Here is a 14433-nt window from a genome sequence, read left to right as displayed (position 1 = left end):
TGCAAGTGTGAACGCTGCCAAGTTTACCAGAAGTGGCATAGTCTTAATCTATCCTTTCTGCACACCGAGTCCCACATTATACATTAGCTCAAGAAAAATAGAGGCTTGGATTTGCATGAAAAAGGTCTGTGTGTATACACTGGGGACTTGGCACAGCTGGTAGAGGAGGACTTGTTTAACAAGCTTCAGGTCCAGAGTTCGATCCCCAGCACCAGACAAACTGACTATGGTGGTGCATATCTGTAGAGCCAGAAGTTCAAGGCCAACCTAGGCTATGTAAAGACCCTGCCAAACAAACCAAAACAAAACTGTCTGTGCAGAAATGTTTAGAAGCCCCATATGTAATCTTCCCCAACTTCCAATAGTCGCCATATGCAGTGGGTGAAAATGCAGCACAGAGCTACTCAGCCCCGAAACAGAATAAACCACCTACACACATGAGCAAGAGCATGGATCTCAAATGCATTTGATAAGCGATGAACCAGGCTCAAAGGGCTATTTACTCTGCAGCTTCATTTATGTGACATTCTACAAATGGCAAATCCACAGGGGTGGAGGGAGAGGGCCGAGGTGAGGATGAGGGAGAGCTGACTCCAAACAGGCCTGGGATAAGCTTGATAGCCTTTCTGTGGGCGCAAGCTGGGTCATGGTTGTGGGGGGTCAGCTACATTTGCTAAAACCCACAGGTCCATCCCTTCTCAGGAATAAAATAAAATTTAAAAGATTAAGGAAAAGTTGGGAAAACAGATCTTATAAGCCTGTCTTCTACTGAAACAAACAAACACACAAACAATCAAAACCACCCATGTTTCTTAGCTCAGTGCTATGGTTCAGGTAATAAGGAATTTAATTACTCTTCAATTTCCCTGTGTGTGAGTGTGAGTGTGTGTGTGTGTGTGTGTGTGTGTGTGTATGTGTGTGTGTACATGGAGGTTAGGAAACAGCCTTGAGTGTTACTCTTAAGGTGTTTTCCATCTTCAAGACAGGGCCTCTCATTGGCTTGGAAATTCCCCACACAGGAAATTAGCTTTTTCCACAGGTCCATCCTTTTCTGCATCCCAGCTCCCTATTGCTAAGCTCCTGGGTTTTTGCTGGTTTGTTCTTGGTTTTAATGTGGGTTCTGTATATCCAAATTCAGGTCTTTGTCTTATGTGGCAAGCGCCTTTGGACTGAGCAATTTCTCTGGTCCTGGTCCCCATTTATTTTTTATTCAGTCTTTGACAATTTCATATATGTATACAATGTATTTTGATCTCATCTCCCCCCTCTCCCCTTCCCTCCTTCCAGCGTCCCCTTTCCAGTGTCCCAGCACATCTTCCCTTCAGGTCCTCTGTCTTTGGTAGTTGTTAAAGGGCCATGAAGAACGTAATGGTCTGAGAAGCTGCACTTCAGTCTATTTTTTTTTCCCACTTTGGTACCTATTATTAAAAACATTTGGGGGACCCCAGCCATGCCCGGAACTTCCTTTCTTTGCAGTGATAAATGTGAATGTGCTGGACAGATTTCCCTATAATGGCGTTGTGGGTGAAACACAGGGTTGAGATGCTGAAAGCTGTCCCCACCCCCTTCAGAAATCTCTTTATTTAAATGATTTAAAAGTTGGTATGCGGAAATCCTGTAGGAATCGCAGGCCAACTTGGGTGTTAGATACTAAAGTGATTTGGAAGGCTTGCTTGGTGCCAACAGGCCGGCTAGAGAGACCACCCACGCTGCACAGGAGGAAAACATCAGCCTCAGGTCGCTCCTGCCGCCTGCTCAGTCTTCAGCTGCTTCATCTTTCCCTGTCACCTTTTTCATTCCGTCCTCCCAGCACCCCATGCTGGAATCATGGAAACCCCGTACTAGAACACACATAACCTGCAGGAAGCCCTTCCCTGCCTGAGCTCTGTCGCTCATTAAGTGGCTGAGACCAGCAGTGGCTCAGCCAGCAGGCGACCCCCAGGGCACTGGGTCACACCCTCAGGGGGCCTTGTGCCTGACTACGGGCAGTTTTCACCAGGAAAGCAGGTCTGCTAGGGAGGAAGATGAAGCGTGTGTTGTGGGGGTAGTGTAAGGGGGGAGGTAGGGAGTTTAGTCGGTCAATCACATGTTTTGGCTCCAAGGGCTTTATTCATCGGAGGCTGGTGAGGAGCCAGGAAAAATTGTGACTTCCTCTTGTACCCATAACCACAGGCGTATAGAGTTGTCATGAAAAGGTGGTGCTGGACCAGCTGACTTTATGAGGGTAGAGATTAAGGAGGAGCAGGGGTAATGAAAGTCTGTGGTCATTCATAAGGCAGTCAGACCCTGCCTAAGAGTGATGTCTCGATGCTTTGCTAGGCTGCTGCTGGGTCAGAATTCCGTTTTTCAGCCTGACCTTGTAGCTGAGCAGCAGGGTCACCTGGGCTCATCTGGCCCCCAAAGCATCTTCTGAGCTGTGCAGTGAGGCATTCCAAGGGCTGGAGGGGGAAGGGAGCAGGGGTTAAGGTCAGAAGAGCCAGTGAAAGACTTCCCCACTGGTAACCTTGGCCAGAGTGATGCCTGACAGCTGTGGTAAGATTCAGTGCTGAGCGGACTTGCTATGTTGGCCAAGCCACTGGAACCTGTTGGTTGTGATGGCTTGGGAAGAATTGTCGGAGAAGAAAGAACATGTTCCCCGAAAGAGATTTCCTCCTGTTCCCTCCATGTCTACCTTTGTGAACCGTTTACATCTCTCTCCACTGAGAAACACCTCTTCCCCAAATCCTTCTTGCTGATGCCTGCAGCTAGGGCCACAGGGCTCCTGCATCCTACGATTGTCTTCAGCATGGCCACAGTAAGTCCAAGTGAGACACCAAGTTCTGTGACACCATGTGCCAGGTGTGCAGTGACAGTCTTTCCATTTTGAGGCGATCCAACACTCTTGCATCTTTTACCTTTTAGTTGGTTAGTGAGTGGTGTGTGTGTGTGTGCGTGTGTGGGTGTTTCATGGTGTATGTGTGGGATAATTTGTGAGACTAGTTTCTGTGAATTATGAGGGTGGAATTCATGTTGTCAAGTTTGGTAGCAAGCGCCTCTGCCCACTGAGGCACCTTTTTTATGAGATGTGCTCTGCATATAAGAAGCCACATACACACAGTAATGAGTACAGACTTGTGCACTGGCCACCGTAATTCATGCCAGGGACCTCAGTGCTACCTCTGGATGCTGCTTCTGGCTCTTTTTAGTCACCATTCCAGTGGGCATACTCTCTCAGAAGTCAGCTCCTTTAGCAAGGTCAGTGTGTGTTACAGTGCTGTGAGCAGCAGGCACCGCACCCCACAGAAGACCTCCATGACACGTTCCTCCTGGTCGCAGACACCGTACCCACCTACCGCGCTCCTACATCTGTCTGCCTCCGTCCCTAGCACTGTTTCCTGCCTCTTCGAAGCCAACGATTTTGAATTCCTCATGGAGCGCTGTCAGCATCTGTTGTTGCCCGTTCTGCATGTCGTGTCATTTTCATATAGTAGGTCCTTTGTGCTTCCCATGTGGTCACAAATGACAAAATCCTGCTCTTTTAAATGGCTGAGTAGTATTCCGTTGCATGTACGTCGGGTGTTTGCGTCATCTGTCCTCGTGTTGATGGACACAGGTTGCTTCCGTGTCTTGGCCACTGAACCCAAGCGTTGAATCGTGCCGTGGCGAGCGTGCGCATGCACACAGCCTTTTGGTACATTGGTTTCCTTCCATTTGGGCTTAAGGAGTGACATCATTGAAACAATGGCAGTCCGGTAAGTCGGAGAAAAGTCTATGTGTTTCCACATAGAAACTCTCTGATGCGCCTTCCTACCAACACCGCACAGAGTGTCTCCTCCAGCACTCTCTTTTTGGTGTTTGGTCATAGCCATCCTAATGGATATTGTAGCTTATGGGATTCACATCATAGGTCTATTGCCTGCTGTTCACTTCTCCAAACATCCAGCCCCTAATTAATTGTCCCATCAATTCATGTTACCTTTCGCATGTGTGTCAAAATTCTTCAAGTAGCACCCCTTAGGATGACTAATGCCTTAAAGCCAATGCCGACCAGTGCTGGGCAGGATGTGAAGGTGAGGAGATGCTGAACATCAGTGGGATTGTGGATTTGCAAGTCATTATGGAAAACAGCACAAGAGTTCATAAAGGAACCAGCAACTGCAGTAGTATCCAGCAATGCCACCACGGTGCATGGCTTGGAAAGCCAAAGTGACATTTACCTGTGTGGTCATGGTCCTCTCAGGCACCACTGCTCAGCAGACTAAGGCTTTGCCTGTACCAGACCTCACTGCAGCCTCTGCCTACCTCTTCCATTTGGCATCAGACCAGCTCCCCTGCCCACAGCATTCAAACGGTCTTCCTCCTCCCCTCCCTCCTCCATCTTCTGCTCATCCTGCCTCTACTCTCCCCTCTTCTCTGTTTCCCCTGCAGCACTTGCCAGAGCCAGTGTTTATTTGTTTATTTATTGTCTCCCCTTCAAGAATGTACACGCCATGAGGGCAGATAACGTTTTCTTCACAGCTGGATCTGACCTAGCTGAGAGCGTTCCAAGGAGTTTGCACAGTATTTGTTAAGTGCGTCAGTGCATTTTAGTGGAGTCAGCGGCTGCAGGAACAAATGACCAGGCGAGGCTTGCTACCCCTGGTGCTTTTGTTTGGCATCTCGCAGCGTTTTGGATCATGCTTTTGCGGTGACCCCTAGCTAGCTTTTCTGGGTCAGTACTTGAAGATTTAGGCATTTTCCAAGTTTGAGTATAAAACTGGAAAAGATGAAGTTTTTAGACCCCATGATGGCAGAAATTTTGATGAGCAGTGGTGTCTCCTCAGGGAGGCACGTGTTCTCCATGGACCTTACCTGACATGCTTTTGTCTCCAAGCTTCACTGAGCTGTAATTGGACCATAAAGTCATGTATATTTGAGGTGTGCCTCGTCATGTTTCTATACATCGCCAGGGCATTGCTGCAATCAAGGTATTAGGATAACCACCCTCTTCTCTCATAAACTTACCTTTACTTTTAAAATTGTAAAGACTAGTTAGTATTTTAAAGTGTGTGTGTACATGTGTGTGAGAGTGAATGTGTGTACTGCACATGAATCCAGCTGCCTGCAGAGGCCAGAGGTGTCAGATCCCTTGGAACTAGAGTTACAGACACTTTTGAGCTGCATGATATGGGTGCTGGGAATTGAACTTGGGTCCTCCAGAAGAGCAGCAAGTGCTTTTAACTGCTGAGCCATCTCTCCAGCCTCTCATTTCACTTTTGTGGTAGTGAGGACTTTTGAGTAATGCCTCTTGACGGCTAACGTAAAATCTGTGATCACGAAGGCTGGGCAGAGACTGAAGAGACATCTTCGTACTCTTTGGCTGTGGGAAGGGAGGTTGTAGAAATAGGTACCGAGGTTCGTGAGAGACTGAAGATGTTACCGTCATAAGATGCAGCAGTCTCAGTGCTGAGCATGCATCCAAAACACAAAATCAGTGTCAGAGAGACGTGTGCATGCAGGTTCCTTTCAGTGCTGAGGTACAAGAGCCAGGTTACAGAAGCAACAGGTCGGTTCCTAGGCAAAGATTGTGCAAATGTATGTATGCTGTGCAAAAGCATGGGAAGGAGCAGGGCGTTGGGACGTGGCTAGCTGAGAGCTGCAATGGGCACATGTGTCATGGCACCCTATGGGTACCTGAACAAAGCCGAGGGGCAAGGAGATGTCAAAGATGGAAATGAGAAAGGTTCCAGCAGACATTTTGAAATAGTGATCTTGGGCCAGGGTGATTAATAACAAGAGTGGCGTCAGTCTGGATTTGAACAGTTGCTGGGCAGATGCTGTTTATGTAAGGCTGCCATGGTCATTGTGCAGGCTCGTGATCCCAGCTCTGTCAGGTGGTTATCTACGAGACTCATTCTTTCATAGTTTCTTGTCATTATTTGCTTTATTTCTTGGTTAGGGCTGAAGAAAGAAACCCCATCTTTAAGTTTTGGCACTTTACATTTCTTACAAACACACACACACACACACACACACACACACACACACACACACACACTGGAGTGGTAGTTTTCCTTATTTTCAATTGCCCATAGTATCGGTTACAAGATAGAATAAATGTTCAGGAGGGGGCAGGAACCCCAAATGTAAACTGAGGCACATGTCACCCTCCTCTGCTGGTGGAGTGTGGGTGGGGCAGAGCTCGTAACAACCTCCGAATGCTGACTCCGGCGGGACACAGGCAGTCTTAATCCTACTCCCCGCTTCCAGAGCTAGAGTTGCTTCCTAAACCTCGCAGGCCTGGGCCCCACCCTTCAGGTGGTGCTTCTGGGGGATCTTGTGATAAGGAGCACCTGTCTCCTCTTCACACCCGCCTCCCACTTTCTCTGTCCTGAGGCAGAGAAGGAAACTCGGATGCCACCCTCAGTCTTTTTCTCTCTGCCATTTCCAATACAGTGAGCCACATCACAGGTCAGGTCAGCTTCCTTAGTGGCTCTTGTCTGCTTCTTCCTCTAGCTCCACCCTCACTTGCCTGGACTATGTCAGCAGTATCACACAGTTGTGAAACCTTGAGTTAGGCTTTCTCCCAAACGCATCCTTCTCTCCAAGGCATCTTCGTGCTGGTTCATCGGGATGGGGTTTAGACTCTTTGGAACCAGCACGAGAGAGATCTCTAGCCATGCATAAAAGGGATTGCTTTTCTTCCTTTCCTTTTTTAGCTTATGGTGACTGGTGTGTGAAGACCTGTATGTGGGTGCACAAGCCCTTGGCTGGGGTTTCTGTTCAGATGGAAGGCGGAAAGGAGGCAGTGAGGTGAGCACCAGCGTTCATCTCTCACTCTTCTGGTTACAGGTGTAATGTGATCGGCTGCAGCATGCCGTGATTTCCCCACATGTCTCCCTCAGAACCGTGAGCTGCAAGAACCCCGCCCTCCCTCAAGTTGCTTCCTGCTAGATGTTCATAGCAAGGAGAAATGCACCCAACTGCAGTCACTCTCCTCTCCACCTGCATTCTTAAACAATAAGACTACCCTGCCGTACAGACGTTAGGGGTCACGCCCTTCTCACTCTCCTTTTGGGTCACCTCATATTTCAACCTGAATATTAAATTCTAAGACAGTGGACTTCTCTTGGTTTATTGGAGACCATGGGCTCTCTTCTTCTAAGAGTGTGGAATGTTCTCTCAGCCTAGGCATCTCTCTCACTCTTTGCCCAGCTGGCTCTGAGTCACTCACCAACTTCATGGTATTGTTTCCAGGAAGTTGCCTCTCTCCACCTGGCCTAAGGAAGATGCCCTTTGCAGTTCCTTCCAGGGCAGACAGGCCTTTATCATAGCCCTCTTACCTACTGAATACAAGATGCTCATGTGATGTCTGCTGGATGGGTGGCTCCCAGTTCAATATGGTGGCAGGCACGTTGTCATGCGTTGATCATGCTGATCAACCCGAGGGCGTGTGTGTATCACGTTAGCATTCTACCAGTGAGCTTTCTCTCTAGCCCGCAATAGGTGCTGACGACAAGTAAGCTGGCAAATGAATATTCCTGAACATCACCTCTGGTATTCTCGGTGGTGGATGTTGAGAGATCCTGTCCTTTGTTTAATCTTGGCTGTTTGAATGCATCCCGCTTGTGACTGGCACTTGGATCGTTCCTCCTCCTCTCACACCCAGACCCTGATAGCCCAGGTGCCTGCTCTACAAAGCAGGGGCTGCTGTCAGACAGGCTTCTCTCAGTAGCCTGGTCCCTCTTCCCATCCCAGCCATTCATCAGAAATGGTAACACTGAAAAAAGGAGCATCCTTGATGTGTTTGGATGCAACAGAAATGAATGAAGACAGAGGTACTTTAAGTCTGAAGAGGCCCTGAGCATGGAGTAGCCCACATGGCAGGAGCTTTTTGGGGCTCATAGTTTTCACATACTGTAACTCTAAAGCAAATTAAATGACCGAGAACCGAGATATCTGGGGTGATGCGTGACGTCCAGAGTCTTGGCAGCTTGCCTGCCTCTCGCCCACGTGTAGAAACTGTCTCCAAGGGAGAGTCAATCGGGGCTCCCCTCCACCACTCCTGCTCATTTCCCCCAGGGCTCTGGTTTGCAGTACAAGATTCGGGAGGCTCCAGAGACCATCTGCTCACTTTGATCTTGCAGCAGCCCTGGTCAGAGCCCTTCCTCCCCGCTCCCTTCCATGCCAGTCTCTTTCACAAGAGAAGTCATGAAATTGGTTTACTTCTGCCCAACTATTAACAATAATAAGTGCTGTCCAGGAAAGGGGTTACAGTAACAGCCTTGACTTCCTCCGGCCCATTTTTGCCAATTGCCTTCTTGACATTGCCATAGAAACAGCTGATGCCTTCATGCCAGGATGATTAAATCTTTCCAGGTTTTGACAACTGAAGAAACAAACAGCAAAGCCCAGAGACTTAAATTCCAGCTTCGACACGACATGGTAACGTATACACACTGGAGAAGACGTGATCTGCCATGTTTGGTTGTTCTCTGCTGACAGAAACAGTACGTCTGTCTAGGATGAGAGAGTACATGCTGGGTACCCAGGCATCCAATTTGCTAGGCTTTGACTGCCTCCTTGACAGATACAATCATCATTGCAGATCGGGAGGACTTGTCAGGCCATCGCCCCATCCCACGCCATCTATTGGGTTTGACAGTTTGCAAGGAAGTGTAGAAAAAAAAAAGTTTAAAAATAATCTGTGAAAAGGAAGGCTTATTTTAGCCAACCATCTTGGAAATACCACAGACATGAGAGGATTCTTTTAAAGCCACGCACGACTTCAGCTCATCAGCAGCTAATTAAGGACATTAATTTATCTGTTTGTCTGATACTGGAAACATGAGGCTTAGTTCAGCATGAGTTGTAATTTATCATTGCTTTAGTATTTTTTTTTAGCAATTCAAAGTTATGCATTGCCACACATGATTTATGAGCAGTTTATAAGTATTCTTATTAAATCAGCATTTTTAATGTATTATTCTTTGGCATTATGAACCTCTGGAGACTGTTAAAGTTTATCACTCAGTGTTCATTTTAATAAGAACCTTCTGACATTCCCAAGAGCCCGAGGAAAGCTACCCAGAAGTTGCTGCCCAATACTGAGTGTGGTTCTGGCTGGAAGAACCCTATTTGTCAATGTCATCAATACCTCTGCGGAGGGAGGTTTAAACAGTAATGACTCACTTGGTCCCCAGCTGGTGGGGCTGTGAGGGAGGGTGTGGTACCTATGGGGGTAGACCCTTACTGAAAGAAGCACATTCTGAGGGTAGGTCTTGAGAGTTTATAGCCTTGCCTCGCTTCCAGTTTGCTCTTTGCTTTGGTTTTCACTGAAGATGTAACCTGGCATCTGCCTGCTCTGGCCACCACTTACCAAACCTCCTCCGTGATCATGGACTGTGATAATGAATCTCTGGAAGACTATGAACCTCTGGAACCATAATCCAAAACAAACCTTCCTGCTCTGACTGTTTGTCATGATATTTTATCACGGCAACAGAAAAGTAACGAATACATCCCCACCAACCCCACGCCACAGAGGGACTGAACCCAGGACCTCACGTGACCCAGGCGCGGGCTCTACCACCAACACACTCTACTGCCCTTCCTCAACATTTTTAGAGGTGAAGACACTGGTTACATTTTGGTTTTTATGTGAGGGTATAAAGCCCAGAGCTTCCTAGAAATCGTTACTTGAGGGCTCACTTCCAAATCATAACAGCAGTGAGTGGCGTGCAGTGCGTGGGCGCACGTGCAGTGCGTGGGCGCACGTTTGTGCAGTGCGTGGGCGCACGTTTGGAACGGAGCAGCTGACACCTGCATAGCAGGCTCACTCTGGATGCCACATACTCAGGCACCTGTGTTGGCTGTGTTCTCACGTGTGACTGCAGGGAGACGGGAAGAATGTGGGCTAGGTGGACACTGAAAAAGGGTGCCAGATTGTCGGGCCTGCATTACAGCAGATGCGTCTGTGTCTGTGCATATGTGTGTATGTGTTAGAACACGCGCACACTTGCCCTTGCGTTAGCATGCAGAGGCCAGAAGTTGACATCAAATATCGTCCTCAATTACTCCACCTCATCTTTTGGACAACTCCCACTGACCCTGGAACTCATCATTTTGGCTAGGATTTCTGTGAGTGCTGGGGATTGGAACTCAGGTCTTCATGTTTACAAAGTAAAAACTTTATTCACCAAGTATCTCGAAGCCCCAGGATACTTTTTAATTGAAGAGTTGTCTGAGCTTTTGACAAAATTTTGAACTTGCTTCTTTTTGATACAGACAGATGACAAACAGACCACCACAGAGACCCAGCTGATTACAGACCCTCATATGACCACTACAGAGACCCAGCTGCTTACACACTCCCTTATATCACATGTATGAGAAGCCACCTGTTTAAGGTTGCAGCATTGATGACAACATTTGCAAACAAGGCTCTGTGTGTTTCTTCCCTTCTGTTCCATATTATAACTCGCACATTACACAGGAACTCACCCTAACAGCCTTTATTTCCCTGAACTGGGAGTGATGTCCATGCTTCCTACTGTTTGCTTACCGGTACTGGTTTCTGAAATAACTTAGATAAAATAATCTTTAAACATGAGTGGAGAGTAGGAAAAACAAATTGCCAATCTTAGTCACAGAACTTTTGAAATAAAGGTTTGGGTCTCAGAAATAAAAAAAAAAATCTTTTATTTTGTGAGATTATGATATAATGCATTATTGCCCCTTTCTCTTTTCTCTCTCCATACCCTCCCACACAGCTCTCCTTGCTCTCTTGGCAGATCTCCCTGGGTGTCCTGTTCCATCACACAGGAAGACGGTGGTAAGTGTGGAAGGTGGCCAGGTGGGCAGAGACGCTCTTCCATGTATGCAGCCTTCCCAGAGAGACGTGTCTGTCTCCAGTGTGACATACTAAGCCATCAGCCCGTTTTGTTGGAGTTAGCGTCTTTTAGTAATTGACTTATATGCAAATCAAAGATTGTTTCTTTAATCTAGCACCCTCCGTGTTTTGAGGAATGGGTGCTGTTCATTCTAGAACACCTTTGTCCTCTAGCATGTTCACAGGGCTATTTATTATCATGTATGTTCATCCCATATGCGAGCCTTCTTACTTTGATAAAAACAAACACTCATATTTAAGACTCGGTTTAGCACTCGGGGCTGGAGGAGTGGCCAGCACTCTGCCGGGCTGTGGTTTGGCCCACACTCCATAAACCAAGTGTGCTGGCGTGTGAGTAGAATCTCAGTGCTTGGGAAGTGAGGATCGAGGTCTGCCGGGGCTACGAGATATGCTGCCCCCCAAAAAGAATCAAAACCAAACAGACTTAGTGTCCCACAAATATTGGCTTTAAAGCTTTTATTTCATATCTTTGAGGTATTAGGAGAATTCTTCCTAGAGAGAAAAGTTACAGTGTAATTATTTAAACATGACTATAGACGCTATACCCTAGAGCTTTAAAAGGAAAAGAAAAATGAGACAATAAGCTTGATCATTATTGCCAGAATATTTCAGAATGTTCACTATAAGGTCTTCGATCTGATCACCTGAAGGCACAGGCAGGAAGCAGCAGCTGCCTTAGTGACTGAGTGACCCAGGGACATGTCCTGAGGTTAAATGCCTGGCTTTCCCTAGGAAGTGAGGAAGTATCCTTAGAGGTTAGGGTGGGCTCCAGGGATGTACTTGCCATGGGCAGGTCTGTGTGGGAAGGGATAATAGTGCTGGGCATCTGAATACCACGCCTGGTGGCTTCCATGCACTTCTCTGGGCAGAGCAGAGTACGGTGGTCACCGAAGGCGATGCAGTTGGAGTGGACTCAAACTGAGGCTGATCCTGAGCAAAGACAGCGTGCATCCTGTCAGTCCGTCAGTGGGGACATTGCCATCCTCCAAATGCTGGCATATTAGGGTCTCTCTCAGCAACTCTTGTGAAGTGACCAGCTCAGGCTTAATACACTTTGGCTGTAACTGTTTGTTGCTATGATAATCATTTGGTGAGCATGCACTGCGAAAGCCTGACTGGGCACCAGCTTCTAAAGATACCCATATTCTAATCATTGGCACCTGCTAATGTTTATATTATATGGAAAACAGAGTTTGCAGGTGTAATTAAAATTTCTGGGTTCTTTCTGGGACTGCTCTGGATTGTATGAGCAGGCCTAAGGCAGCCACAGAAGCCTGTAAGGAGGGACACAGGAAAGTTAGGTTCAGAAAAGACATGTAACCGAGGCCAGAGGGCCGTGGTGTGTACTGCAGTCACCAGCACAAGAATGACCCTGAGATAGACAGTCAGCCCAGCAGGGGACAAGGTTTGCTGTGGCTCAGAGCTCAGGGTTTCTGCTCCATGGCGGAAGAGGGGCCATTGCATTGCTGCCATGGGGGCATGTGGGAGTGAGGAGCAACTGGCGGGACAGAACTTCCTTGCTCATGACCAGGAAGCCTGGGAGAGAGGAAGAGGAAGGTCGGGGGTCTAATAACCCATCCTAGGGCGCCCCTGTGACCCAAAGGCTTATACTGCATCCTGGGGGACACTTAAGATCCCAGCCACTGGGGTTGGTGGGAAGTCAGCGCCACAATCAAATGCTATTTAGTGCAAAAGGGAACACACACAGTATTGTCAGCCTTTTAGAACTGTGTGTTCGAGCAGTCGCCAGGCACACGTGTCATGAGCCCTTGAGATGGGGCTCTTCTGAGTTGGTCTGTAAGCACACGGCACACACCAGTGTCTGATATTTAGCTTGTCAGAATAGTCTCTGTGGTGGCGTAGTGGGGAGTGCGTGTGTTCATGTTCATGTGTGCTCTCGAATGTGTGTGGTTGCATGGGAAAGTGTCTGTGCATGTGGATGTAGGTGTGTATGTCTCTTGTGTGTACATGCTCACATGTGTGGTTGCAAGTACATTTATGTGTTCATGTGTCCAAGCCAGAGACCTCAGGTGTTGCTCAGGAGCTTCCTGCCTTGTTCTTTAATCCAGGCTCTTCCTGGGATCTTCCTAGTTAGCACAGGCTGGGTGGTGAGCCTCTGAGATGCATCTGCTTCTACCCTCCGACCCCGGCATGCTCGAGGTGTACCACATCTGGCTTTTTAAGGAAGGTGCTGGCGTTGAACTCAGGCCTCAAGCTTGTCCGTCTCTCCAGCCTGTGGTTTCTCTGAGATCTGCTTTTGTTCTCTCTAAATTAATTCATTTCACTTCACACTTGCTTTTTATTTCAATAATTTATTCATTGTGGTGCTTCTTGGGATGTCTGAATAAGAATGGCCCCATAGGCTCATATATTTGAATGGTTAGTCACCAGGGAGTGGCACTCTTTGATAGGATTAGAAGGATTAGGGGGTGTGACATTGTTGGAGGAAGTGTGTCACGGGTGGGTGGGCTTTGTGGATCAGGATGTATCTCTCAGGCACTGCCAGTGCCTATCTGCCAGCATGCTCCCCACCATGACGATAATGGACTAAACCTCTGAAACTGTGAACATTTAACTGCCAGTTAAATGCTTTCTTTTCTAAGAGTTGCCTTGGTCATGGTGTCTCTCCACAGCAATAGAACAGTGACTAAGACAGCTGCCAATTTGACTCAGCTTCGGGTCACACAGGAAGAAAATCTCAATGAGGGATTGTCTGCATTGAGTTGGCTTGTGGGTGTGGGGGATTGTTTTATCTCAGTTAATTCCTGAGTGAATGCTCGGGCCAGTGTAAGAGGCCCCTTTCCTTAGGCAGGGGTCCTGAATTGTATAAAAGTGGAGAAATCAAGCTGGGCACAAACTCGCATGCACTTCTCTCTGCCCTGGACAGTAGGTGTGACATGGCCAAGCATGCATACGTGTACTTATCTCTACCCTGGACAGTGGGTGTGATGTGGCCAAGCATGCATGCTTGTGCTTCAGTCTGTCCTTGACGGTGACTGTAACATGACCAAGCATGTACACATGTGCTTCGATCTGTCCTTAATGGTGACTGTAACGTGACCAAGCACACACACATGTGCTTCTCTTAGCTCTTCATGGTGGGTGTGCCATGACCAGATGTTGGAAGTTCCTGCCTTGATTCCCCACAATGACGGAATGTAACCTGGAATTGTCAGATGAAGCAAAGCCCTTTCTTTCCTGAGCTGCTTTTTGTCAGGGTGTTTTATCAGCAACAGAAAGGAACATGGACCATTCACTTAACAGCTGCTTTTCAATAAGGAGAAGACCATCTACTCTAACTGTAATAGGAGATATCTAAAACTTCTCTGTATCAAACATTTTACTCCCTGTTCAGCAGAGAAAAAAAATAGATTCTCAATTTAGAAACTTGAAGTTTGCCAGGGTGCAGACTCGGTTAGTCATGAACATCAGCGCAGCTGCCCCGGCCTGTATTTATCATGTACGCAAACCACTTATTTGAACAGTTTTGTAGAATTTCCCTGAAACACTGAAGTAGGTATTTTACTAAAAACTCTGATTTTTTTTTAAATAAAAGTACCTTT

This window comes from Meriones unguiculatus, chromosome 11, assembly GCF_030254825.1.
Source record: "Meriones unguiculatus strain TT.TT164.6M chromosome 11, Bangor_MerUng_6.1, whole genome shotgun sequence".
Classification (NCBI taxonomy): domain Eukaryota; kingdom Metazoa; phylum Chordata; class Mammalia; order Rodentia; family Muridae; genus Meriones; species Meriones unguiculatus.
The sequence above is the reverse complement of the archived record's forward strand: the minus strand, read 5'-3'. Positions refer to the sequence as shown.